At 46.0% G+C, this 10,280-nt stretch overlaps 1 pseudogene; it reads left to right on the forward strand.

Moving 5' to 3' along the window:
- Positions 1 to 443: 443 nt before the first annotated feature.
- On the forward strand, positions 444 to 10,073 carry LOC147341978 (pregnancy-associated glycoprotein 1-like; annotated as a pseudogene).
- The last annotated feature ends 207 nt before the right edge of the window (positions 10,074 to 10,280 follow it).

Consider the following 10,280-nt stretch of genomic DNA (forward strand, 5'->3'; position numbering starts at 1 on the left):
ATATGTCCCTGGGCTGTCCCTGAGGTCTTCACTTTGTCATTTGACAACTTATTCTCCTAGCAATCTCCTCTCCAACGAAGACAGCAATGCATATCTCATGAAGTGGCTAGGAAGATGACATGAAACCACGAATGTCGAGCATGGCCCTTAGTATCCATTTTTATGATGTTCTTAGCAGTTTTTTTTTTCTCCAAGTAGGCAAGGTTCTCCATCTTCTTAGATGTCCATGCAGATCAGTTTGATTTTCCAACCAACCTTCAAGGAAGAGATTAAGTTCAATTCTCTGTATTCTGTGAAGCTTCAAGGGCCACTCGCCAAGGACACTGATGAAGGTAAAGATTTTATCGAGAACTTTGTGTTCTTTTCAGACCTATTATTGGCCTAAAGGGCTAAACTAGGGCATGCCAGAGCATATATAACTAGGGGCTCCCGGTCACCACTACATGCTAAGAACCAGGACTTCTCTGAATACTTGGAGCCAGGAAAGAAATATGAAGTGGTTGTGCTCCTCGGGCTGGTGCCCTTCTCAGATTGCAGAGTCATGTAAGGATGGAGACTGTAAGCCACATCATCTTCCTTTCTGTGATTTTTATTTTCATCTGATTATTCTTCTACTCATCAGGTTTAGAACAGAATGGAATATTTCCCTGACAATCTTAAAGTTCAACCCTTAAATATTGATAAATACCTTGCTATAGGAACTGTGGGACTCACGGTTCTTGGTGTAGATTTGCATAGTTGCACAACTCTGGGGTCCAATCATGTCATGACCTATTGAAATTGGTCATGAAATTGGAACTCCTTGCAATTGCTCAGTGCACAGTCAGTGCAGATGTAGGTGTGGTCCTGTGGAAAGCACTTTTCTACCTTTTATTTAGCATGTTCTTTGTTCCCTCTCTACTTCAGTGTGTATATGTCTATGTCTGCATCTCTGCATCACTATCATGTATCTCTCCATCCCTTTGGAAGTCTCTGTGAGTGTATTTCTCTCTGTGGTGTTTTCTTTTAACTTTTCTTTTAATTTTCTACATTTCCTGAACTTGTTCCCTATCTTTTGGATTCTTCTTTCAACTCTCTCTTCTCTTTCAACTTTGAGAAAGATTGGGAAGGCTACTTATACACTGTTTTATATCTGACAAGCAGTGTGACCACAGCCAATTCACAAGTCTCTTAAATTTCAAATTCCTCCCTTGTAAAAGAGGACAGGAACCCCCCTTCTACCTCCTTCCCTGAGCTTCTATGAGAAGGATACAGTGGGACGGCAACAGCAGTGCTAGTGGCTGTCATTGTTGAGACTTCCTATTTATCAGGCACCTTATATCCATCACTTCACTATCCCCAAGATGTCCTATATGGAGGGTTTGAATCATTACATTCCACCATTTTACCAAGGGAAGACTGAGACCCCACATGGTCATATGGCTTACCCAACATTACAGAACAGAATCTTTATTCAAACCTATGTCTTTGCCATGGAATATGCATAAAATTCTTATAATAAGGTGACTCATAAAAATGATGAGAAAATTACACAGGGCCATTACAATGACAGTTATAGCTTAACACTGACAGCTAAATGTAGCATCTTCTTTGTTTTCTTTGTCAAATGTTCGGTGAAAAGAATACCTCTAAGGAAAGTGAAGACAATGAGAAATACCCTCAGTGAAAAAACATGCTGAACAATTTCCTCAAGGAACATGCTTACAGACTGTCTCAGATTTCTTCTCGTGGCTCAAATATAACTATACACCCCCTGAGGAACATCATGGATGTGAGTGTTTTGGGAGGATGGCGCTCCACAGCGCCCCCTGGTGCTCTAACCTAGCACTGGGGCTCATCTGGAGGTGCCACGTGGAATGTTGGGGCTGTGGCTCCTGCAGGAGGCAGACACACTGGGCAAAAGGGGCCCCACGCGGAGGAGAAGGCACTATCATCTTCAACTCTTGTCTTGGTGACTGCGCCCAGAAATTACCAGGTGTCAGGTAAACATCCATTTCTGTGTCAACGATGTGTCATTATTTTGAGGGAGATTGTTCCTTCTGAGCAGAAGGCAATGACGACCCACTACAGTCCTCTTGCCTGGAAAAACCCAAGGACAGAGAGGCCTGGTAGGCTGCAGTCCATGGGGTCGCTAAGAAGCAGGCATGACTGAGCGACTTCACTTTCACTTTTCACTTTCCTGAACTGGAGAAGGAAATTGCAACCCACTCCAGTGTTCTTGCCTGGAGAATTCCAGGGACAGTGGAGCCTGGTGGACTGCTGTCTATGGGGTTGCAAAGAATTGGACATGACTGAAGCGACTTAGCAGCAGCAGCAGCAGCAGTTTCTTCTGAATTAAGGGAGTCAACTAGTTACAGATGAAGAGTGAACCATCTCTGATCAGAAGGTAGAACCAAGTGCAAAGCCATTGTGAATCCCCAGGCAGAGGAATTCAGTTTCCAGAGATGCAAGAACCACAGCAGTAAAAAGTTACTGAACCCGTATTCCGTGTAAGGCCATCAGAATCTAACACAGTCGTTACTGTTTTTAGATTAGAAAAAGTGCTTATTTTGTCCAAGAAAGCCCATGCCAGCCTGAGAGATAGGCAAAGAGTAAATACATGTCAAAAAAAAGGGTCACTTGTGTGGTGTTGATTGGATGTGGTCTGAGTTTAGAGGGAGTGGCTGGGGTTGATCAAGAAGGACCTCCTGGAGAAGGGGGTGCTAAGGCTGGGTTTGAAGAGACTACAGAGTTTCTCAAATGAAGGCACCAGGACTTCCCTGAGTGTCCAACGGTCCTGGAGGTCCAGTGGTTATGCCTCTGCACTTCCAATGCAGGAGGTACCACTTCAAAGCCTGGTGATAGAATCAATATCCTGCACACAATGTAGCATAGGAAAAAAAAATATCAAATGTAAGCACCTCTGTGATCAAAGGCTTTGAGCTTCACAGTGGTTGGAAAGTGATCTCAAGAAATATATGACACCCAAAGGGAGACATCAGTGTGGGAATAGAGGGTAGCCACTTCTGCACTAACCCACTCCCTGCTTTTCCCTGTAGATGCTCTACATGGGTAACGTCACCATTGGAACACCCCCTCAGGAATTCCAGGTTATCTTTGACACAGGCTCATCTGACTTGTGGGTGCCTTCCCTCTTTTGCCCCAGTCCAGCCTGTTGTGAGTACAGATACACCCTACCTGGACCATCCTTCACTTGCCCTGCCGCCCTGTTTCTACCCTTGACACCTGATGACACTCATCTCTTGTGTCTGTAGCTACACAAGTTAGGTTCAGACATTACAAGTCTTCCACCTTCTGGCCTACCCAAAACACCTTCAGGATCACCTATGGATCTGGGAGCATGAAGGGATTTCTTGCTTATAACACTGTTTGGGTAACGTGTAAAGAGAAGCTGAGTCAGGACTGGCTATGGAGTGACCCTTGCTTGCAAAACAGGTACAGGACCATCTGGCAGGACCCTTCCTAGCCTAACTCCCATAGATATTGACCATCTTACCCACAGGATCCTGTGCCTGGGGAGGCAGTGCCCGTGGTGACACACGAGCAAACAGATTAGCTAACCCAGAGATTGACTTGCAGCTCCTCTGCCCATGAGCAGTTTAAGGTTCATTTTGCTGGGAGTGAGAAAAGGGTTAAAAAGCACCCACGTTTATATTCACAGACTGTTCCAGGCACTTTCAGATAATAATTGGTTTAATCCTGCAACAACACCACACAGCAGGTGGTCTGATTAGCTCATGAGACATATGAGGAAACTGAGGTGCAGACAGCAAGGGCCTTGCTGAGGGCACACATGTGGTAAACGGTGGAGTTAGGCTGGCTTTTCAGGACTGAAGTTGCTGTAGGGTGTTTGGGGACAGGATAAAACTGATCTGGGGACCCTGGGGGGCAGTCAAGGGCTTCAGGTATCCATAGTTGGAAACTGGAGGGCAGAGATGTCAAGGGGCCTGATAAATGAGCTCTCACTCTAGGGTGCCTTTGAGAGTCTATTAAAACGTATGGCCTGCCTCCCCAAAGTACTTGAGTAGTTCCCCTCTCTCTTTCTCTCTCATACACACTCACACAAATACACACATATCCCCAAAAGTGAATTTCCGAGGCAGTAGGTTCATAGATCCCTGCAAGCAAGACTGTGTTTTTGGCTTCCGTCTTCCTGGACAGATACAGAATCCACAGTACCTTAGAGAATTCAGTCCATTCCTGTCATTAGGTCATAGTGATGCCAGAGAAGGCTACCTTGCTCTCAACTCATTTTGTCCACAAGGGGGCACCAATGGGTCCTGGCCTGACTCTTGGTTGCCCCACCTGGACAGAAGCCACAAGGCCAATTTGACTTACTCAGGTGGTATTTTTCAGAGGGGCAGATATTTTAAAATTCACAGCCTCTCACAAATGGAACCCAAATTGCCCTCCCAGCTTGGTCTAACCGTCTGTGGGCCACCAAAGACAGAGCCCAGCCTCAATTCTTCTCTGAGGATCTAATGTCAATGCACCCCAGCCCAGTCCTAGCCCCACTTCACGTATCTGTAAGTGGGAACACTCTTCTCTCCCACAGTTTGGGGACCTTGTAAGTACTGACCAGCTGTTCGGTCTAAGCTTTGTGGAATACAGGTGTGAGGGTGCACCTTTTGATGGCATCTTGGGCTTGAACTACCCCAACTTATCTGTCTTTGGAGCTATCCCCGTCTTTTCCAACCTGAAGAATCAAGGTGCCATTTCTGAGCCTGTTTTGCCTTCTACTTGAGCAAGTAAGTCTGAGATGGAAAATCACTTTCTCCAAATTAGCTTTAAGATGCTTTTAGTTGCACAAAATTTATAGAACACTTGATAAAGAAGAATTCTGAGAGATAATCTAACCCAGGATAAATCTAGCCCCAGGGCTGTACCTGGCTTCACCACTGGCTTTTATAAATAATGTTTTATTGGACCACAACCCCGCTCCTGGGCTCAAGACCAGTACCTCAGTCTAGGGGGTTGAGTGAGGAGGAAGACTAATGGAAGGCAATGGGAAACAAGTTGGAGGAAAAATCAATACGATTTGCTTATGAATTTGATAAGTAAGGAAGGAGAAGGATGGTGGACATAGTTCCTTCCTCATTAGCATTCCACCGGGAGCCTGGGACCAGCTACCCAATTTGCAGGAGCCAGTGAAAATTAAAGTGTGGGACACAAAACAAACATGTGGGACCTCTTGTTCAAGAAATATTAGGCATTTCAAGACAGGGAGAGCAGAGGTGGGGTCCCTTCTGAGTGTGGGGCCCTTTGAACAGTAGAGGTCACAGGCCAGTGGAGCCAACTCTGAACCCACAACCTTAGAACTCCCAGGCTTTGAGTTTCCTGAAAAAATGACAAGCTGGACAAGGAGAAAGCCATTATGCTTCAGCACCATGTCCTCTGATTTTATCTGAGCACTAAGGTCACCGGAGGTAGGGCATCTTCAAAAGATATAGTGGGTGGAGCCCAGACAGGTGCCTCAGCTTCTAACCTCCTCTGTGCCACTCATTAGCCAGTAATCGACCTCGGTCTGGATCTCAATCTCTCCTAGCCTCAATTTCTGCATCTGTACATGGGGACCTTATTAGGGCCTTGATGGGTGGACCAGCACAGCTCTCAGACAGTGCTGCTGTTACTGTCCTCCAAGGATCAGCCCCTCTCTTCTCTCTACACTTGCAGGGTGAAAGGCAGTGTGGTGATGTTTGGTGGGGTGGATAAATCCTACTGCCAGGGAGCGCTCAACTGGGTACCATTGATCCAAACGGGAGACTGGAGTTACACATGGACCGGTAAGCCTCTCCCTCTGAGGGTCAGCCCAAGTGATGCTCCCACTACTGTACATGGACACAGGCAGACACACACAAATGCATTCTCAGACACACAGTCACACAGACATATACACCACCCACAACGACACTGACACACAGACACATCGAAGCACACAAGCAGACACATATAAACATACACAGAGACACATATAAACATGCATAGCTAGTCAGAGACACACAGGCACTCACAGAGACACATACAAACACACATACAAACACAAATACAAACAAACACACAAGCACATAGATACACAAACAACCCATGTGTTCATAATCCCCTGGCCTTCTGACCAGGGTTCTGACCAGGGTCCTAAAAGGGTCCAGAGAGGTCTGTGCAGCTGGGAGAGGATTGCACCCACTGCCCTGTGAGGCATGGAGCATGGTTAGAGGACTCTACAGTGTGGTGAACAGAGGATCAGGGAGAATTTCTCCAGCCTGAACAGAGGTATAAGATGACCAACTGTCCGGGGCTACCTGGGACATAGGAAGTTCTCAGTACAGATAAATGTCAGTTTAAAAACAGGGAAAGTCTTGAGCAAATGGGGAGAACTGGTCTCCTAAAGGAGCAACTACTGAGCAGTGTAGAGAGATTTGCTGAAGTCATAAGATGTGAAAGCAACTAACAAAAAGACACCCCACGTTCATGGGCACACAGTGGGGCAGGGACTATAACAGAGAATCAGGAAGGTGGAATCCAGGAGTGACCTGAGGACGGGAGGCATAATTGATAGGATTCTGTGTGATACTCTCAGACAAAAGCTGACCTGTCCTTTGGAGTTTCTGTGGGCTAGTCATGTATTTCCTGGCCAGGGTCTCAGGGTCTGAGCTGGTTTTAGGAGCAGTGCTGGCAGACACCCTCTCCTAGAGGAGCCCCGCTCTCCCACCACTATGAGAATCTGCTGCCCTCGCAAATCTCCATCTTCACTCTGCGATTGACCTGTTATTTGTTCCCCACCAGATACAGCTGTCTGGATGTTTCTCATTCATTATTTTCACAGTCTTCATTCACTCACTAAACAGACAAGCCTTGGGCATCCACTGTGTGCCAGGCACTTTAGGGAGGCAAGGAGAATAAAACTTGCCCTCACATCTAAGAAGGCAGATGCACAGGAAATGAGACACACACATAGTGAGTTGTGACTTTGGTACATGCTAGACATGAGGAAGTGTCTACAAAGAGACTGTCAAGAAAGGAGACTGATAAACACTGGGAGAAAGACTTTCCTGAAACCATGACAATTAAGCTGGAATCTGGAAGATGAGAAGAAATTTGCTAGTCAAAGGGGAGGGGGCTCCTCTAGGAAGGAAGACCAGCTTGTGTCAAGGTGCAAAAGAGCCTGGTGTACTCAAGTACTGCATTCAAGAGTGTCAAGGAAGGTGCCGTGTAGGGAGCAAAGGTAATGAGGGCAAGAGACAAAGAGCTGTTTAGGAGACAGTCGGGAAGAAGGCAGCTCTGGGGAGACTCAGAGTGACCTTGATGCCTGCTTTGTCACACTGTCTCTCAGCATCTCCATGAAAAGAAAGGCTATTGTTTGTTCTGGCAGCTGCGAGGCCTTTGTGGATACTGGGACATCACTGATCTTTGGCCCAAGAAGACTGGTCAATAACATCCAGAAGCTCATCGGCGCCACGCCAAGGGGTTCCGGGGTGACGTGTCATGCCCCAGGGTCACTCCCAGTCTCCACACACAAGAAGGATCTCCAGGGCCAACCTCTCTCCCTCTGTCTCTAACAGCACTATGTTTCATGTTTTGTGGTCAATACCCTGCCCTCTATTATCTTCACCATCAATGGTATCAACTACCCAGTCCCAGCTCAAGCCTACATCCTCAAGGTGAGGGGAGAACCCTGAGGGGTGGTTCTCAAATAGGAACTTGCAGGAACCCTTGGGCTGCTGCTGGGAGGAGGGCGCCCTCTGAGGCCATCTTACACTATTGCAGATGCTGCTGAGCCCTGGGGCTGGCCAGAACCTCCCACAAGACGAACCACTTGGGCCGGAATATTACTCAGCCGTTAAAAAGAATACATTTGAATCAGTTCTAATGAGGTGGATGAAACTGGAGCCTATTATACAGAGTGAAGTAAGCCAGAAAGAAAAACACCAATACAGTCCACTAACGTATATATATGGAATTTAGAAAGATGGTAACGATAACCTTGTATGCGAGACAGCAAAAGAGACACAGATGTATAGAACAGTCTTTTGGACTCTGAGGGAGAGGGAGAGGGTGGGATGATTTGGGAGAATGGCATTGAAACATGTATAATATCATATAAGAAAAGAATCGCCAGTCCAGGTTCAATGCAGGATTCAGGATGCTTGGGGCTGGTGCACTGGGATGACACAGATGGATGATATGGGGAGGGAAGTGGGTAGGGGGTTCAGGATGGGGAACATGTGTATACCCGTGACGGATTCATGTTGATATATGGCAAAACCAATACAATATTATAAAGTAAAAAAAAAAGAGATATCTAAATTTTAAAAATAAAATTTCTATAATAAAACAATGATGAATACAAAAAAATTATTTAAGGAAAAAAAAAAAAAGAAAAGAGTAAAGGGCCGTCTGGAACACTGATCATCTTGAAATAAATGTGATGACATAACGCCATGCTGGTACGGTGGGAGTCACAAAGAGAGGGGAACACTCAGGTCCTCAGTGTCAAAGAGCTTCAGTTCAATCTGAACCCTCAGATGGATGAACATGGAAGGTCAGCTCTAGCAGTCCTTGAAATAAGTCATGTGACAGGGAGAATGGCTGGGGACACTCACAGTGTCCCACCATAGGGATTAACAGTCTCCCTTCCCTTCTCGCAGTTTTCCTGCTTTGGATGATAAATTACATGGTCACCCTAGTTCTCAGATGTATCATCCACTAGCTCTGGCCGGGTGCCCCCTTTGTGAGTCAGGCTACCCAACCCCTCTGTGGGGAGGCTGGATGCTAATGTGAATAAAGGGTGCACAGTGACTGCTCAGCCCCGGCACAGGGTGGAGGCTTCATGTCAGCTCCCTGTGGGAGTTCAGAGCTGGCTGATGGGCTCAAAGAAGCTTTGAGGAAGGGAGGGAATTTCAGGAATTCTAAAACTGTAAACTTATGGAGCCATGTGGAGGGTTGCTTGGTTCTAGGCAAAACTGCACTGGATTCCATGCAAATGGCATCCCAAGGTGCTCTGCACTGGGGCACTGGGGACTTACTCGGGGTATGAGGGCTATGGACTGAATGGTGGGAATGAGGAACCAGAGTACGTTATCCACCCAAGCCTGGAGTGGCCAAAGAGGGAGAGTGTGGGCTGAAGGAGGCTTCCCAGCATTCCTAAGTTAAGTCTTCAAGAACGTGTTGTGGGCACTGCTCTATTTAAGATGGATAACCAACAACTAGTTACTGTGTAGCACAGGGAACTCCACTTAATTATATGACAACCTGGATGGGAGGGGTATTTTTGGGACCAGGATACATGGATACATATGGTTGAGTCCATTTACTGTCCACCTGAAACTCAGAATATTCTTAATCATCTATACTCCAATACAAAAAAAAATTTTTTTAAATAAAGTATGTATTGTGGGGATGCAGGAGGAGAACCAGCATTTTCTGCAGAAAAAACAAGGAGCAGGAGTCAGCAGGAAAGAAACAGGGAGAGAGGAGAACTATGGACACTCTTTTTTCTTTTCTAAAAATTTTATTGAAGTGTGGCTAATCTTCAATGTTGCATTAAGTTCTGCTGCACAGCAATGTGATTCAGTTATACACATAGAGAAATATATATTCTTTTTCTTATTCTTTTTCATGTGGTTTATGACTGGATAGTTAATATATTTGATATATTTCCTTATGCTCTACAGTAGGACTTTGTTGTTTATCATTCCTCTGTATCCCCAACTCCCAGTCCTCCCCTCCCGCACACCCTTCCTCATGGAAACCTCATGTCTTGGCCCTTTTTGGTTGTGGATGAACTCTCATATCCCCTGCTAAGGAGAAAATCCATCGATACTTACCAAAAGAGGGACATAAAACAAAGAATTGTGCTGGGTCTGGATATTTGTGGGAGTCACATTTAAGGGCTCAGGCTGACTGGTGTGTGTCTCTGGCTCCCCCAGGATTCTAGAGGCCACTGCTATACCACCTTTAAAGAAAACACAGTGAGGACATCTAGAGAGACCTGGATGCTGGGTGACATCTTCCTGAGGCTGTATTTCTCAGTCTTGGATCGAGGAAATGACAGGATTGGCCTGGCACAGGCAGTATAAATGCTTGGAGTGGTTCAGGAATCAGTAAGGCCACTCCGAGCAAACACTAAATCACACTTAGGGTACTCTTGCCCAGGATGCTGGTGAACTGTATTTGGTGGTGTGCACACCCTATTCTCAATAAAGAATAAAGGGTTTAAAAAACTGGAAATAGAACTGCCTTATGATCCAGCAACCCCACTGCTGGGCATACACACTGAGGAAACC

This window comes from Bos grunniens, chromosome 29 (assembly GCF_055505025.1).
Source record: "Bos grunniens cultivar Pamir isolate PY7600 chromosome 29, Bosgru_T2T1.0, whole genome shotgun sequence".
In the NCBI taxonomy this organism is placed as follows: Eukaryota; Metazoa; Chordata; class Mammalia; order Artiodactyla; family Bovidae; genus Bos; species Bos grunniens.